Below are 18,367 nucleotides of genomic sequence, written 5' to 3' on the forward strand. Positions count from 1 at the left end.
TGCTACTGGAAATTGTGAATTTCTTTACTGTAAACTACAAATTCTCTTGCTGTGTTGGAATGTGATTGCCTTGGACGTGCTTGGATTTGGTGGGAGGTCTGTTGTATTGGTGCCCACACCATCTTCCAAAGCTGTGTCGTCTGGGGCCACCCTCTTCACCTTGGGACAGGTACATGCCACACACACTTCCAGTAGAGTTCCCACTCAGGAAGGATGCCAGAATTCAACCCCTATTTGTTACTGGAAGTATATAATTCCAAATCTTCAGTATTTTTAATTATTGGCGGGGAAAAAAAAATGACTTGTGACCCAGCTTAGAGCTGATCTTGCTCCACTGGGTGTCTGACGCTACGCGTGGTGGGTAAGCTTTTCACCAGAGCTCCCAGGCACAGGGGGAGTGTGCGTGGATTCTGATTCAGGTTCGCTTGGTGTTGACTTGGAGGAACTGCCTGGATCTCCGTCATAGCGTTTCTTCTAGACCATAAGCTCCCTGTGGCTGGGGCCGAGAATTTATGATCTTTCACCAGAGACCTAGTGCAGGCACTGGCTCCTATTAGGTACGCAGCAACTGAGTTCTGTTTGTTGAGTGAACAAATTAATGACTAAATGAATTTGCGGCTTCCGTAGGAGAAAAACAGCGTCATCGATTTAGCCTGGTGTCCTAAAAGGGGACCATGAGCCTGTCATGGGGGGAATTCAGACAGCCTTCTTCGGTTACGGGGAAGAGGAGGGGGTGAGGTGTGTGTGTGCACATGTGTGTGTGCTGTCATTCTTGATGCCACTTAATTTTTTTTCTTTTCTTTTTTTTTTTTTTTGAGACGGAGTCTCGCTCTGTCACCCAGGCTGGAGTGCAGTGGCACGAACTTGGCCTCTGCAAGCTCTGCCTCCCAGGTTCACGCGATTCTCCTGCCTCAGCCTCCCTAGTAGCTGGGACTACAGGCGCCCACCACCACGCCCGGGTAATTTTTTGTAGTTTTAGTAGAGACGGGGTTTCGCCGTGTTAGCCAGGATGATCTCGATCTCCTGAACTTGTGATCCACCTGCCTTGGCCTTCCAAAGTACTGGGATTACAGGCGTGAGCCACCGCACCCGGCCTTTTTTTCCTTTTTATATAGTTAATGTGTCCAACTGAATTCTTGGTTTGTTTGTTTGTTTTTGTTTTTGTTTTTGTTTTTTTGCGACAGAGTCTCACTCTGTCGCCGGGGCTGGAGTGCAGGGGTGTGATCTCAGCTTACTGAAACCTCCGCCTCCCAGGTTCAAGCGATTCTTCTGCCTCAGCCACCCGAGTAGCTGGGATTATAGGCGCATGTCACCATGCCCGGCTAATTTTTGTATTTTTAGTAGAGACAGGGTTTCACCACGTTGGCCAGGCTGGTCTGGAACTCTTGACCTCAGGTGATCCACCCGCCTTGACCTCTCAAAAGTGCTAGGATGACAGGCATGAGCCACCGCACCCGGCCCCAACTGAATTCTTGATGCCACTTAATTTTGAATTTCAGTTACCCAATTCAAAATTCAAAAAATTTGTTTTCCTCATGAACCTGAGACCCTGTGCATATCCCATACTGGCTCTTCCCTCTTTCTCTAAAGCCTTTTCGCCCAGTATTTTTATAGTAAATGTGGATGGCTTGAATAATTACAATGAGAACAAGACTTCTATTTGTGGTAACTTTGAGTGGTAAGATTCATATGGTTGTCTTTTTTTCTTTATACTTTTCTGTGTTTTCCATGTTTTCTGAAGTGAATGTGGTTACTTTTTTAAATTATTTTTTAATTTTGTAGAGACAGAGTCTCACCATGTTGCCCAGGTTAGTCTGGAACTCCTGGCCTCAAACGATCCTCCCACATTGGCCTCCTGGTGTTGGGATTACAGGCGTGAGCCACCATGCCCAGCTGCTTTTTTAAAAACATACTTTTTATCATGGACAATTTCAAACAGACATAGAGTAACAAGCTTCCACATGGCTGTGGCCGGCTTCAGCAGCTATCATCTTGTGGCCAGGCTTGTTTTATCTCCACCCCCATTCACCTTTCCCCCTCGCCCCAGTTATTTAGAAGCAAATCACAGATGTCATCTTACTTTGTCTATAAATATTTCAACCAAAATTTCTAGAAGATAAGAATTCTTTAAAAAAAAAAAAACCACAGTGTCATTATCACACCTAAAAAATGAATAATCATTTCTTACTGTCCTCAGATAATCAGTGTGTAGGTTTCTCTTACCATCGGCATGGTTGTTTTTTCTTTTCTTTTCTTTTTTTTTTTTTTTTTTTTTTGAGATGGAGTCTTGCTCTGTCGCCCAGGCTGGAGTGCAGCGGCACTATCTTGGCTCACTACAACCTCCCAGGTTCAAGCGATTCCCCTGCCTCAGCCTCAGTAGCTGGGATTACAGGTGCTCGCCACCACACCCGGCTAATTTTTGTGTTTTTAGTAGAGATGGGGTTTCACCATGTTGGCCAGGCTGGTCTCGAAGTCCTGTCTCCAGTGATCCGCCCGCCTCAGCCTCTCAAAGTGTTGAGATTACAGCCCCCATGCCCGGCACCCTCCGCTTTTTTCTCATGGGGTCATTTGTTCTGTGTAGTTCCCCACACCTGCCTTTACAGATTGGATTCTGCCAGCATCCATTGACTATGTCCCTCCCCCTTGTCATTCCTGTAAACTCGTTACTAGACCCGGGAATTCCATTAGACTCAAGTGTTTTGCTTTGCTTTTTTGCCAGAACTGCCTTCTAGGTGGTGGTGCACGCAGAGGTGAAAATGTCTGGGTGTCCCCCCCAATTTGTAACTTCAGCAGCTTTTGGTGGTCATTGCCTGGATCCTTTAATTTGTTCTCACCTGTACTTTTTTTTTTTTTGAGATGGAGTTTCACTCTTGTCACTCAGGTTGGAGTGCAGTGGCACCATCTTGGCTCATTGCAACCCCCGCCTCCCAGGTTCAAGCAATTCTCCTGCCTCAACCTCCCGAGTAGCTGGGATTACAGGCATCTACCACCACGCCTGGCTAATTTTTGTATTTTTAGTAGAGAGGGTGTTTCACCGTGTTGCCCAGGCCATTCTTGAACTCCTGACCTCAGGTGATCCGCCCACCTCAGCCTCCCAGAGTGCCAGGATTGCAGATGTGAGCCACTGCACCCGGCCACCTGTACTTTTTTGTAGTTCATTTTGGCTGCCAGCGTCGGATACGTGGCTGGGTTGCCGTGCTCCACCTGCTGAGAGGCGTATTGTGAGTGGCAGGTGTTATGGATCACAGCCTCTGCATATGTGCCAGCAGAAAAAGTAATTGTAACCACCAAAGCATTTTACTACATAAATGTTTTAGCCCTATAAAAACATCCGGAGATCCTTTTGTCGTTCATGAGCATGACAATTGGGTGTTTTCACGCAGCGTGTGAGATGTGCCACCCTGGAACCTTGTTACAACGTCGCACATTACCTGTCTGACCTGAAAAATAATTAATAAATAAAACATACGGAAGCCAGTTTCTCATGGCTATTTCCAACTGGTCATTTGAAGAATATGGAATTAGTTATACAATTAGTTATACATTGTATAACCATCATAAAATTAGTTACAGATTGACATGACATTATCTTGAAATTAATGGGAAAAGTGCCCCAGACCTGGGGAAGTCGAACGCCCCACTACGTGGCATCAAGGACGGTCACGGCATTCCTCTTCTCCTGGGGTTTTCCCACCCTTGTCACTGCCCTCACCCAGTCCCCTTAGGTGACCCAGCGCCTCGGTGGGTCATGCTTGGCTAGTGCAGGAGTGGGCGTATGTGCTGAGCTGGGCTTTGCACTTGGGACAAGAAAGGGTGTCGGATCAGTCTCTTTCCAGCGGGTAGACGTGAAAACTCAGGTGGTGCTGTCTCGCTTCTCCCCGTGAAGGATCAGCCTGCAGTGCCAAAGGCGAAGGGAAGAGCTGTGATTAGGGAGGGTTGGTCTCTTAGTGAAGGAAGCTACAGAGGAGACAAAGATGGGCATCAGGCCCGACTCCTGAGACCTGGTGGCCCCAGGACTGGAGAGGAGCAGATCCAGGTGCAGGATATGCTGAAGGAAGGAACGTTCCCGTTGGGTGATGGTTTTGAGCCGGAGCCGGGGAGAACAATCACTGCTGCAGAGGTTGGAGGGGGAGCCGCTTCGCAGAACGGGGTGAAGCTTTAGTTTCAGTCCGGTTGGATCTTGATAGCCAAGAAATGAAATGCGGCATTTCCAAATAAAGGCTTTATTCTTGGTGTTTTGCTAGTTGGCAGTTATTGTGTATCACATATATTTGTTCCAAGTTAGACTGTCAACTTGTTAAAAGTTACTTTAAAAAGCTCTGTGGGCAAGTAGCAAGTACATTGGGTCGATGTTAAAAATATGAGCCACTTTCTAGTATTTGGTGTACGCTGAATTTTTTGGGCTTGCCGCCCATTTAAGAAAACTTACATAGAATTTTAAAAGTCAGTCTATGAGGAGGGTGTTGTCATGTAGTATTATTGAACTGAATTTAGAATATTTGCATGAAAGCCTTTGTCACACTGATGGAGAAATAGGGTTTGTGGGTGCTAAAAGTGTAGGATGTAGCGGTGTTCATATTTAGTACTTTTGAAAAAGACGCAGCTATGTTTAAAATTATGTGCTGAAATGAGACTAAAGCATTTGATTTGGAGATAGAGTAATTTACGATTTGCTGTTTTTGCATCTTGTGAATGTCAGAGGATAAACTTGCTAAATTAATGACAACTCAAATTGCAGCAATGCCTCATTTCCATAATTACCCTACATTTAAAGCATTTCATATTAAAATGAGAGGATTATATAAAATGCTTTTAGTTTGATTTCCTGGAAATAGGCCCCTGCATCGTGACTTGTTGGGCGATCTTGTACTTAATTTTCATTGCGACTATTACTTTTCACGAGTTTCTAGTTTCCTGGTAAAATGTTGCTGGGTAATTAAAAAGGATAAAAAACAGAATGTGCGTGTGAGTGTAGTTGGTGAATTTATAAAGCGAAACCAAGAAGGCGTGCGGCGTGCTGCCAGGAATCGGAGGAATCAGGGTTCAAGAACTCGCCTCACCTGACCCATTTCTACAGTGTTGACGATGTATGTTTTCCTCGGATGCTGTGAAGATGAGTTTGGGCATGTTTTGCTTTACTTAAACATAACAGTTCCATCATTAAATCATGAACTGCTTGCAAAGCGTAGCTTTTCTCTCCTAAGAATACTTTTCAGGAAGTAGACAAACTCATCAGTAGACATACAGAGAGCCTCCCTCTGTCTCCCAGGCTGGAGTGGCAGTGGTGCGATCTCTGCTCACTGCAGCCTCCGCCTCCTGGGTTCAAGTGATTCTCTTGCCCCAGCCTCCCGAGTAGCTGGGGTTACAGGTGCCTGCCACCATGCCCAGCTAATTTTTGTATTTTTAGTGGAGACGGGGTTTTACTACGTTGGCCAGGCTGGTCTTGAACTCTTGACCTCAAATGATCCACCCACCTCGGCCTCCCAAAGTGCTGGGATTATAGGCGTGAGCCACCACGCCCGGCCCAGGCTGTTATACATGATTTGATTAAGAAGAATCTCGTCTGCACTCAGTACTGCATTTAACCTTGCTGGGAAAGGGGTGAACTGTCTTCCATCTGTTTCCTCAGAGGACGCTGAGCTCTGATCATGTTGCCGCTCTGCCCAGAAACCTCAGTGGCTCCCGTGTACCCAGGGGGAGAGGCCCTGCCCTTCAGCAGAGACCCTGGTATTATGAAGCTGCTCCCCTAACCTGTTCCCCTAAGTGTCAAAGGGCATGGTTCTCTTTGGGCAGAATGGCTGCTGGACATTCTCTGCTTATACCAGCAATTCCCAGATTTGTTTTAGTCTCAGGGCCCTTTTATACTCTTATACTCCTACATATTACTGGGGACCCCAAAGAGCTTTGGTTTATATGGGCTATGTCTGTTGATGCTGACCGTATTAGAAATTAAAATATACATATTTATTTATCTATTCAAAAATAGTAATAACTCTATTTCAAAAATATTTTTATGAAAAAAAAATTATATAGCCCCCCCCACCCCAAGAAAAGAATAAGAGGTTTTTTGGTAGAACTGTAATGTCTGGCTTAATAGAAGACAGCTGGAATCCATGGCTGCTTCCGCTTTTAGTCGGCTGTGATGCGTGTTTAGGCTGAAGTACATGGAGAAAAGCCAGCCTCCTGCAGATACGTAGTTGGAAAAGGGAGTATTTTTGTAGCCTTTTCAGATATTGTGGATGTTCCTTGATACCTCACTAAAACCTGACAAGGGGTAGTTTCTTTTTTTGTTGTTTTGTTTTGAGACGGAGTTTTGCTCTGTTGCCCAGGCTGGAGGGCAGTGGCACAATCTCAGCTCACTGCAACATCCGCCTCCTGGGTTCAAGCAGTTCTCCTGCCTCAGCCTCCCGAGTAGCTGGGATAAACAGGCATGTGCCACCACGCCCAGCTAATTTTGTATTTTTAGTAGAGACAGGGTTTCATCATGTAAGCCAGCTGGTCTAGAACTCCTGACCTCAGGTGATCTACCTGCCTCAGCCTCCCAAAGTGCTGGGATTACAGGCGTGAGCCACCGCGCCCGGCTGGGTAGTTTCTTTTTATTTATTTATTTTTTTGAGACAGCGTCTTGCTCTGTCGCCCAAGCTAGAGTGCAGTGGTGCAATCATAACTCACTGCAGCCTTGACCTCCTGGGCTCAAGCAGTCCTCCTGCCTCAGCCTCCCAAGTAGCTGGGACCACAGGTGAGCACCACCAGACCAGCTAATTTCTTTTATTTATTTATTTATTTTTGGTTGAGACGGGGTCTTGCCGCGTTTCCCTGACTGGTCTCAAACTCCTGGCCTTAAGTCATCCTCTGCTATGATATCCGTAGATGTTTTATACTGTGTTACGTTAAAACCTATTGCTCTTTCATTTTGAATGAGTCTTTTGCCACCCCTGTGTGATTTTGTAACATCATACATTGGCCATTGGGAAGAATATTGATTGAGTTATGCAGATCTTCTAATGTTAATTATACAAAACAAAGTCTGTTTTATCCTGAGGTTCAGCTGATAGTTAATTAAACTTGATCCCTTCGAACCCAATAAACTCTGTTTTTAAAAACAGAAATCTTTTATAGGAGCAGGCTTTTTGTAGTCAGTTAATTTTTAAAGCTGTTTTAAAAGTTGAGTGACACGGCATATTTTAAATAGACTTTTTATAGAGCAGTTTTAGGTTCGCAGCAAAAGCATATTTTTATAGAAATAAAGTTACATAATTTAGTCATTGGCCTTGTTAGCATCTTGTGATATGACTTGGCTACATTTAGTATATTTTTTTAAATGTGCAGTAATTTTTTGATGATTTAGGGTGGCACAATTCATCCTGTTAGTTACTGCCATTATTTTCCCTGGGGGCCTCTGTCGCCCAAGCCGCTCTCTGATGGTGCCCCTGGCCTTTCAGCCATGGATGTGGGTGTCCCCTCCCCTGGAGAACAGCAGAGTGATGGGGGAGGTGGGACAGGGTTGGGGTGTCCCAGGTGAGTCCTGGAGTGAAGTCAGTAACAGAATTTGTCTTGGTTTTTTTTGTTTGTTTGATTGATTTTGAGACGGTCTTGTTCTGTCGCCCAGGCTGGCCTTGAACTCCTAGGCTCAAGTGATCCTCTAGCCTCTGCCTCTCAATGTGCTCAGGTGTGAGCCACCTCATCTGGCTGCAAATAATCTCTTTAAAAAAATAACAAAAGTGTTTTTTTTTGTAGAGACAAGGTGTTGTTGTCCAGGCTGGAGTACAGTGGCATGATCACAGCTCACTGTAACTTCTAATTCCTGGGCTCAAGCGATCCTCCTGCCTCAGCCTTCTGAGTAGCTGATACTACAGGTGCCTACTTCCATGCCTGGCTAATTTTCTTTTTATTATTTTTTATAGAGATCAGTGTCTCACTATGTTGCCCAGGCTGGTCTTGAACTCCTGGGCTCACATGATCCTCCCACCTGGGCTTTCCAAAATGTTGGGATTATAGGCCTGAGCCACGCGCCCAGCCAGAATGTGTTTGTATGGAGACATTGTTGTGTGGGATTTTTCATGAAACTTTTCTAGGTTTTTTTTGTTTTGTTTTGTTTTGTTTTTTACTTTGGAACATTTACATCAAAATAAGCAGACTTTCTGAAAAACTATGCCACTTTGGATAAACATAAAAATTCATTTTCTCCCTCCCCAGTCTGATAGGAACTCTTGGAGGAAATTTCTCTCTCTCTTTCCCTTCTCACTATAAATCACAGCAAATCAGCAGTACACAGAGAATAAAAGCAATCTTCTGCCTGTTCTGAAAAAGCTTTGCTTTTTGTGATTTGTATCACGAGGGTGAAAGGTCCTTACTGTTTTTCCAGACCTACAGTTGTGATAGAGGCTCCTCCCAGCCCCGCCCATAGACCCCAACAGTGCCCTGTCTCACAAATGGATTCTGGGTCTTGGTCTTTATTTTTGTTTTTGTTGGGGGCAGCATATGGAACCCAAAAATAATATCGTAGCCTAGATTTGGAGCTTTGTGCCAGCCTTGTCTGTAGGATGACCCTTGTGGGTCTCACCTGGTGATTGGGAGTCCACAGGGGTCAGTTAGTAGCAGGGAGCTGCAGGGCGCCTGTCAGCAGAGACCATCTCATTCCCCAAACCCAGGAGCCAGAGGGACTGACGCCTGGATAAATGCACAAATCGCCCCAGGTGGGATTAATCGTCTGTAGAAAACCTTCCCAGAAATACACCCTCCCATCCTGTGACTTGGATACAGTTTACTGTTGAAATTAGGGAACCTCCTGTGCCTTACCAAGAAGCTGTGGCTGGAACTTAGTCAATGAAAAATGATTTGTAAACTTAGTAACTCTTTGGAGCTGGCTTTGAAAGAATGTTTAAAATGATAGCTGATACTGCCAGACAACAGAACAGGCCGGTGTTAGCCATGAGGCTCCAGAAGAAGGAGAACTGCATAGTTTGTGTCCGCTACCTCTGCCCTTGGGATGGAGCCATTCTGTCTGCTTGGCCGTACAGCCCTGGCATTGGGAACAGTGATTCATCGCCGCTTGATGAAAACATCTTTCCCTTAAGAACATCCACCTCCCTCGGGTTGGAGTCCATGTTAACCAGGGAACACTTGCAGCCCTAATTTGGTTCCTAAGCTGCAAGAAGATTCTGCTAGAATATCCAGCTTCCTTTGCAATCCTCTTTTTCTCCGTAAATTGTGGTGTGGACAGATTTTACAGGCCTGCCTACCTTTGGATTGGCCAATCAGGGATGCCATGGCGAGTCTAGAACTTTCTGTGGTGGTAGAAATGTTTTATATCTGTGCTGTCCAACATGGCCGCCACTAGGCATGTGTGGCTGTTGAGTGTTTGAAATGTGGCTCAAGGCCGGGCGCGGTGGCTCGTGCCTGTAATCCTAGCACTTTGGGAGGCCAAGGTGAGAGGATCACCTGAGGTCAGGAGTTCGAGACCACCCTGGCCAACATGGCGAAACCCCATCTCTACTAAAAATACAAAAATTAGCTGGGCGTGGTGGCACGTACCTGTAGTCCCAGCTGCTCAAGAGGCTGGGGCAGGAGAATCACTTGAACCTGGGAGGTGGAGGTTGCAGCGAGCCGAGATCGCGCCACTGTATTCCAGCTTGGGCAACAGAGCGAGACTCTGTCTCAAAAATAATAATGATAATAAAAATAAAATGAAATGTGGCTCCAGAACTGAATTTTTCATTTGGCTTTAGTTTTTTTTTTTTTTTTGAGTCAGGGTCTCACTCTGTTGCCCATGCTAGAGTGCAGTGGTGCAATCATGGCTCACTGCAGCCTCTAGCTCCCAGGGCTCAGATGATCCTCCCACCTTCTCAGCCTCCTGGGCAGCTGGGACTACAGGTGTGTGCCACTACACCCTGCTAATTTTTATATTTTTTATAGAGACGAGGTTTTACCATGTTGTCCAGGCTGGTCTTGAACTCCTGGGTTCAAGCAGTCCACCCACCACAGCCTCCTAAAGTGCTGAGATGATATGCGTGAGCCACTGCGTCTGGCCCTGGCATTAGTTTTTAAGTTAAATTGAAGTGGCCATACACGCTGCTGCTTGGCAGTGCCCTTGAAGAGTTAGAGGTCTGTGAGTTCCCTGGTGACTGTTCATGGCCACTGCCTCAGTTTACCCCATTGACCTCAGTGGTACAAGTATGATTTTCTGCAGTTGGCTTTGAGGTGGAAATGATCGGGAAGGTCTGGTCAAGGCTATGGGACTTTGCAGACCTGCTGAAGTTGTCTGTGGTCACAAGGTGTCCTAAGGCAGAGAGCCTGCCCACCAGACCCGTGTTAAAGTGTCTTTATGAAATGTCTTGTGGCATGGCATGGTGGCTCCCACCTGTAATCCCAGCACTTTGGGAGGCTGAGGCGGGTGGATCACCTGAGTCAGGAGTTCAAGACCAACGTGACTAACATGGTGAAACCCTGCCTCTACTAAAAATACAAAAATTAGCCAGGCGTGGTGGCTCATGCCTGTAATCCCAGCACTTTGGGAGGCCAAGGTGGGAGGATCACATGAGGTCGGGAGTTCGAGACCAGCCTGACCAGCATGGAGAAACCCGTCTCTACTAAAAATACAAAATTAGCTGGGCATGGTGGCGCATGCCTGTAATCCCAGCTACTTGGGAGGCTGAGGCAAGAGAATCGCTTGAATCCAGGAGGCAGAGATTGCAGTGAGCCGAGATGGCACCATTGCACTCCAGTCTGGGCAACAAGAGCGAAACTCCGTCTCAAAAACAAAAACAAAAACAAAACTCACAAAAATTAGCTGGGTGTGGTGGCGTGCACCTGCAATCTCAGCTACTTAGGAGCCTGAGGCAGGAGAATCTCTTGAACCCAGGAGGTGGAGGCTGTAGTGAGCTAAGGATGCACCACTGCACTCCAGCCTGGGTGACAGAGCAAGACTCTGTCTCAAAAAAAAAAAAAGTCTTGTGCTGAGTCTGACACCTGACATACGTTAGGAGGGGAGGCTTCCATTTGTCCCTGTCTTAAACCTACTTCTTGAAGCGAAAGCAAAGAAGCAAATCATCTGAGAGGAGATTCCGATGGATAATAAAGAAGAGGGACAAGCTTGCTGATGTAGGGGGAAATAAATCGTTGAGGCCCTATCTAGCTTGGATTTACTGTGTGTATTGGCTGTGGGTGGATTACATATGAGCTCATAAATATTAATATTTTGCTCATGTCCTTGCAGATTTGTAAATTCCTTGATAAGCAGGTGTGTGTGCGTGACATGTGTCTGTCGTCTACCCGTCACAGGGTTGTACCAGGTAGCCTTTGCTTAATAAGCCCTTGGAGTACTCGTGCTTTGAGCTCATGGGACTTCCCCGGTGGTCATTAAGCATTGGTGTGAATACCGGGTATCTCCGTCTCCCAGAAGCTGCGAGTCCCTCGAGGGCAGGGGCTGGTTCCTTCAGGAGGCATTTCGTTCTCAATGCCTCGCCCAGTGCCAGTGAAGACACACTTCCAGGTGTCATCTGCTGTAACCTGCTAGCTCTCCTAACAGGTAAACCCCAAAACCTTGCCCGTGGAAAGTCCACAGTAGATGTTTCTGAATGGTGGGCAGAAAATGCCTCCTTCAGGCCAGGCGCGGCGGCTCCCGCCTGGAATCCCAGCACTTTGGGAGGCTGAGGTGGGTGGATCACTGGAGGTCGGGAGTTCGAGACCAGCCTGGCCAACATGGTGAAACCCTGTCTCTACTAAAATTACAGAAATTAGCCGGGCATGGTGGTGTGCGCCTGTAGTCCCAGCTACACGGGAGGCTGAGGCAGGAGAATCCCTTGAACCCAGGAGGCAGAGGTTGCAGTGAACCGAGATCATCTCGCCACCGCACTCCAGCCTGGGCGACAGTGCGAGACTCTGTCTCAATAAACAAAAAAAAGGAAATTCCTCCCTTAAGGTGCGATTCAGGGACCCAAGCTGCCACTGTCTGGAGTCCGGCGGCCTGGGCACGGCTGTGCCTGCTGCAGTGCTGTCTGCATCTGGAGGAAGAGAGGGAGGCTTAGGCGAGGCCAGGCTCAGAAGCAGCAGATCTCACTTCCACTCAAGCCAGTGACCAGAGCTCAGTCTCCGGCCACCCCAAGGGAAGGCAACGTGCTCAGGAAGAAGATGACAGTGGCCCGCTGAACAGGTAGCCGGTGTTCATGGCCAACTTTTCAGATCAAGGTAGCCAGCTGCAGCCTGTGGACCAGACCCTGCCAGCTGCCTGTGTTTGTAAATAAAGTTTTATTGGAATACACCATGCACATTTGTTAAGTGCTGTCTGTGGCTGCTGAGCTGAGCCGGAGACCATGTGGACCCCAGAGCCTGTGTTATTTTCTTCTGGCCATGCCCATTGGCCCTAGGCCACAGACTTCTACTCTTCCACATCAGTGCATTTCACCCTTCAGCAGCACCTTTTATTACCAATTTCTCTCCACATCGATCCGCCTGTGTTTCTTATCATGTTGAATCCTGGGTTTTGGGAATATGAACAGGATCTTTTTTTCTTATTATTTTCTAAAGGTTAGTGTTTACATACAGGAAAGGTAGGCTGTGTGTGTGTGTGTGTGTGTGTGTCTTTGGTATGAGTTTTATAGTAACTAATTTTTTTTTCTTTTTTTGTTTTGAGATGGAGTCTCGCTCTGTCATCCAGACTGGAGTGCGGTGGCACGATCTCAGCTCATTGTAACTCCACTTCCTGGGTTCAAGCGATTCTCTTGCCTCAGCCTCCCGAGTAGCTGGGATTACGAGGGTGTGCTATCATGCCCGGGTAATTTTTGTATTTTTAGTAGAGATGGGGTTTCACCATGTTGGCCAGGCTGGCCTTGAACTCCTGACCTCAAGTGATCCTCCTGCCTTGGCCTCCCAAAGTGCTACTTTGGGACTACAGTTGAGAGCCACTGAGCCCAGCCCTAATTTGTTATTAAAGTTTTACGTTTTGAAAAAGTTGCACGCCTCCAAAAATGTTGCAAGATGAGTCCAAATAACTCCTGCATGTCCTCTGTCCAGATTTGTTCATTTTTAGTGCTCTGCCATGTTTAGCATTTTCTCTATATATGTATGTTATCTGAGAGTGAGATTTTATATATGTATGTGTGTATATATATATCATGCCCTTTTTCTTATACCACAAGATGCACTTCTTAAGAATAAGGATTTTTTTTTTCTTCTCGCTTCATCATATGCAAGAATAAGGATATTTTATTCATGCCCACCCCAGGACACCCAAAAATGGGGTGGAGGATATTTTACATAATCACAGTCTGTTATTAAATTTAGGAACATTAACGATGATCCCATATGATCAGCTCGTGTGCAGTCCACGTACCTCTTTGTTGTTATTGTTGTTTGAGATAGGGACTCCCTGTGTCACCCAGGCTGGAGTACAGTGGCACGATCATAGCTCACTGCAGCCTCGACCTCCCAGGCTCAAGTGATCCTCCCACCTCAGCCTCCTGAGTGGCTGGGACTACAGGCATGTGCCACCACGCCCTGCTAATTTTTTTTGTGTTTCTAGAAATAGGGTTTCGCCGTGTTACCCAGGCTGGTCTCAAACTCCTGAGCTTGGGTGATCCTCCCACCTTAGTCTTCCAAGTAACTGGAACTATAGGCCTGTGTTACCACACCCAGCTAACTTTTTATTTTTTATGGAGATGGGGTCTTGCTGTGTTGCCCAGGCTGGTCTCAAACTCCTAAGCTCAAACAATCCACCCACCTCGGCCTCCCAAAGTGCCGGTATTACAGGCGTGCACCACCATGCCCGGCCCACATACCATTTTTGCCATTTGTCCCAGTATCGCCCAGTGCAGGGCTTTGTCCCCAGCTCAGGCTCCAGCCCAGGATGGAGTTTGGTGTGCTGCTGTCCTGCGTTTTTAGTCATCTGAATCTGGGACAGTTCATCAGCCCTTCTTTGTCATTATTGACCTTGACATTTTTAAAAACAGGCCAGTTATGTTCTGGGCTGGCTCTCCACGTACATTTGTCCGATTTGACAAAATCCCAGCTTCACTCAGGTTGAGCATATTTGGCCGTGGGACTCGTGGGGTCCTTATCCACAGGGTTAGTTTTGTTTTTTTTTTTCGAGACAGTCTCACTCTGTCACCCAGGCTGGAGTGCAGTGACACGACTCGTGGAGTCCTTATCCACAGGGTTAGTTTTTTTTTTTTTTGAGACAGTCTCACTGTGTCACCCAGGCTGGAGTGCAGTGACACAATCTCGGCTCACTGCAGCATCTGCCTCCCGGATCAAGCGATTGTCCTGCGTCAGCCTCCTGAGTAGCTGGGATTACAGGCACCTGCCACCATGCTGGCCTAATTTTTGTATTTTTAGTAAAGACAGGGTTTCACCATGTTGGCCAGGCTGGTCTCGAACTGACCTCAAGTGATCCACCCACCTCAGCCTTCCACGGTGCTGGGATTACAGGCATGAGCCACCACACCTGGCCTCACAGGGTTAGTTTTGATCACTCGGTTTAGGTGTTGTCTGGCTGGCTATTCCACCAAAGAGTTGCTGGTTTTTTTCTTTTGTAATTAAGTAATTTTTGAGATTCAGTACAAGTGTAAAATAGTAATTTTCTATCTAGTCACATTTACATTTCTGGTAACAGTTTTTTAATTCACGTGCTTGCGTTTCCTGGGTCATAATCCTCATGTGCGAATAATACTTCTCTTTGTTCCAGTATCTTAGATCTCATTTCTTTGTGTTGTCTGGTTGAATCAGTTAGGACCTCCAAATAACATTGACCAAGTACCATGATAATGGGCTCCTTCTTGTTTCTAGCTTGGAAAGAAACGCCTGTGAAGCATTTCAGAGTAAATATTGCTCTGGCTGCCTGAGAGCCATTTCCGTCAGGAGGCCTTCCCCGGTGCCTGGCTGAGCTTAGGTCCCACTGGTGTGCACTGCAGCACCCCACGGCACCCTGTGTGGCCTGTCGTTGTTTGTGGTTATATTTATCTGCGACATCCTGAGTTTTGTGGGGGCAGGACCACCACGTTTTTCTTGTTTATTGCATAACCTCAGTACATACCAATATGCTTGGCACATAGTTGGCACTTTGTAAATAATTGTTGGCAAAATGAATAAACAAATAGGAGAGATCTGAATGCAAAAATAACCTGGTGTAAGAAAGTGATCAGAAGTTCCATTAGCTTAGCTTCTAAAGGTCTGGCTTTTGCTGAGTGCCCTTGGGCAAGTGGATTGACCCCGAGCTCCTGTTTGCCCATCTGTAAAGTGGGCACACTTCCTTTCTCATAAGTAATTGTGAGAATTACTAGAGATACATTAGAAGTATTTACTGGGCCAGGTGTGGTGGCTCAGTGGGATTATGCCTGTAATCCCCTCCCAGCACTTTGGGAGGCCGAGGTGGGAGGATCGCTTGAAGCCAGGTGTTGAAGACCAGCCTGGGCAACATGGTGAAACCCCGTCTCTACAAAAATTACAAAAATTAGCCAGGCATGGTATCTTGCCCCTGTGGTACGAGCTACTCGGGAGGCTGAGGGGGAAGGATCCCTTGAGCCCTGGAAGGTCAAGGCTGCAGTGAGCTATAATCGCACCACTACACTGCAGCCTGGGCAACAGAGCAAGACCCTGTCTCAAAAAACAAACAAACAAACAAGTACTTACCTCAGTGCCTGGCACATAGACAGTGCTGATAGATAAACATCCTACATACATGTATCTGTGCTGCCGTCATCGCTGCTGTTACTGTCAAGGATGTATTATTCATCCTGTGATGTCAGAAGCGGAGTTTGTTGCAGGGCAGTGGGAAATGGCTGCAGTGCTTTGAGCTGCTCACGGTGGAGCAGACTGGCCCTCAGGTCTGCTGAGCTCCCTGCCCCAGCCTGTTCCAGCAGGGGTGGCCGCTCACCAGCAAGGCTGTCATTCCTAGACAGCATCTTGCACTGACTGGAGAACGGGCTTCCTATCTCCAAGCTCCCTGCAGCTCTGAAGGCTGCACGATCAGAGCTGAACAGTAGGGGTTTGTTTTCTTGTGTTTTTCTGAGCTGCTTATCTAGAGAATGGGATCTCAAAGGACGGGGGACTGGAAGAGACAAACTCAGGTTTTACCTTTACTTGGTTTGAGTAACGTTTGTCGGGTACAGAGACTGGCCAAAACTTAGGGAGGACACTGAGATAAGAAGGTTTGATCTCAAAACAGTCCTCAGTTTTAGCCACCGTGCCCAGCCAATTCATATGTATTTTAAAGTATTTTTTAAATGTGGAAAAGTACAAAGGATATGTAGCAAGTTACTATTGACCAGGCATGGTGGCTCACACTGGTAATCCCAACACTTTGGGAGATTGAGGTGGGAGGATCCCTTGAGCTCAGGAGTTCGGGACCAGTCTGGGCAACATAGCAAGATTCTGTCCCTGCAAAAAATAAAAAGTAAAAGGCCGGGCGCAGTGGCTCACGCTTGTAATCCCAGCACTTTGGGAGGTCGAGGCGGGCGGATCACGAGGTCAGGAGATCAAGATCATCCTGGCTAACACGGTGAAACCCCGTCTCTACTAAAAATACAAAAAATTAGCCTGGCGTGGTGGCGGGCGCCTGTAGTCCCAGCTACTCGGGAGGCTGAGGCAGGAGAATGGTGGGAACCCGGGAGGCGGAGTTTGCAGTGAGCCGAGATCGCGCCACTGCACTCCAGCCTGGGCGATAAGCGAGACTCCGTCTCACAAAAATAAAAATAAATAAATAAAAAGTAAAAAATTATCTGGGCATGGTGGTGCTTGCCTGTATTCGCAGCTACTTGGGAGGCCGAGGTGGGAAGATCGCCTGAGCCTGGGAGGTTGAGGCTGCAGTGAGCTGTGACTGTACCACTGCACTCCAGCCTGGGCAATAGAGCAAGACCCTGTCTCAAAAAAAAAACCCCAAAAAGCAACAACAAAACCAAATCGTATTTTGTACCCACTAAGAATCAGTGCTTTTTCACATTTTGTCACATTTTTTCAAGCCCTTTTTAAAGAGACACATGACAGATAAAATTGTCTGCCTTCCCCTCCCGTTTCTGTCCCTTCTCCAGAGGCAGCTCCTGGAGGAATTTAACCCTAGACCTCCTGCATATGTCACATATACATGTAGACATCTAAGAGGCATTTGTTGTTTGTGGTTATTTTTTTTTTATTTATTTTATTTTTTTGAGATAGAGTCTCACTCTGTCGCCCAGGCTGGAGTGCAATGGCGCAATCTTGGCTCGCTGCAACCTCTACTTCCCAGGTTCAAGTGATTCTCCTGCCTCAGCCTCCCGAGTAGCTGGGATTACAGGCACGTGCCACCACGCCTGGCTAATTTTTTTGTATTTTTAGTAGAGATGGGGTTTCACCATGTTGGCCAGGCTGGTCTCAAACTCCTGACCTCAGATGATCCCACCGGCCTTGGCCTCCCAAAGTGCTGGGATTACAGGCGTGAGCCACCGCACCTGACCAGCATTCATTGTTTAGTTCGTGCGAGTTTTCAGGTTTGCGTTAGTGGTGTCGTGACATCTTCTTCATGATCCTATTTGTGTTTTCCACTTCTCTGGAAAGACCGCTTCATAGGTTGGTGCCATCAGACATGCGTAACCCTAGTGGGTGTAGCCCCTCATCCTGGACGGGGCCTTGACGGGGCCTCTGGCTTCCTCCCCTGCCTTCCTCTTCTCAGCTCTGACCAGAGGGGATGGAAGCTTGTGTCCCTCTGGGGGACAGAGCCTGCCCGCCCTACCCAGCTCGGGTTCTGGGTTCCTGTGTCCCCGTCCCCAGGGCTGCGTGTCCTGCTCGTCCTCCTGAGCTCCTGGCCTGTGTCTCCTCCCGAAAGGCCGTCCTCAGCTCCCCCTGCCAGGTCCGGTTGGGGACCGAGACCCCTGGTTGCTTGCAGTGCTGGGTGAGAGCGCCTCTGTGTCGGGGGCTGGGCTGGGCTGGGCTGGGCTGGGAAGACTGGCTCTCTCAGGGGATTCCAGGGCAGGCGGCTGGGAGGGCGTTTCTGAGGAAGCGCTGTTTTAGCCGAGGTCTAAGTTACAGGCAGGAGCTGGCAATGACGAGTCAGGGAGACAGACTTCCAGCCATTGGGCCTCTCAGCTCTGGGATGAGGGGAGGGAGGAGGAGGACCAGAGGGAGCAGAGCATTTAGGATGTGGAGTGGGTAGGGTGTGGTGACAGCCTGGCTCTCAGGGCAGGGGAGGACAACTCGCTGAAGTTAGTGGCCCCAAGCCATGCAGGGCTGGTGGCGTCCAGCACAGGGCAGGATCCTGGCGTCCTGGCCCCGTAAGGCTCCCCCAGGGTGGCCCGACCCTGCTGCGCAGGAGGGAAAGAGCCACAGAGAGTTAAAGGTGCCCAGGAGACTTGGGTACGTTTTGCTCATCTTAGGGTTGGGGACAGAACATCACTAAGAATTG

At 47.6% G+C, this 18,367-nt stretch overlaps 1 protein-coding gene and 1 non-coding gene across 3 annotated transcripts in view; both read left to right on the plus strand.

Moving 5' to 3' along the window:
• Nucleotides 1–18,367, plus strand: part of FOXK1 (forkhead box K1) — an 88,302-nt gene that overhangs the window by 11,190 nt on the left and 58,745 nt on the right. The gene's annotated exons all lie outside the window — the stretch shown is intronic.
• Nucleotides 3,338–3,441, plus strand: LOC112131322 (small nucleolar RNA U13). Its single transcript, XR_002913419.2, has one exon. It is a non-coding gene; the product is annotated as a small nucleolar RNA U13 (small nucleolar RNA).

The sequence above is a fragment of the Pongo abelii genome, chromosome 6, assembly GCF_028885655.2.
Source record: "Pongo abelii isolate AG06213 chromosome 6, NHGRI_mPonAbe1-v2.0_pri, whole genome shotgun sequence".
In the NCBI taxonomy this organism is placed as follows: Eukaryota; Metazoa; Chordata; class Mammalia; order Primates; family Hominidae; genus Pongo; species Pongo abelii.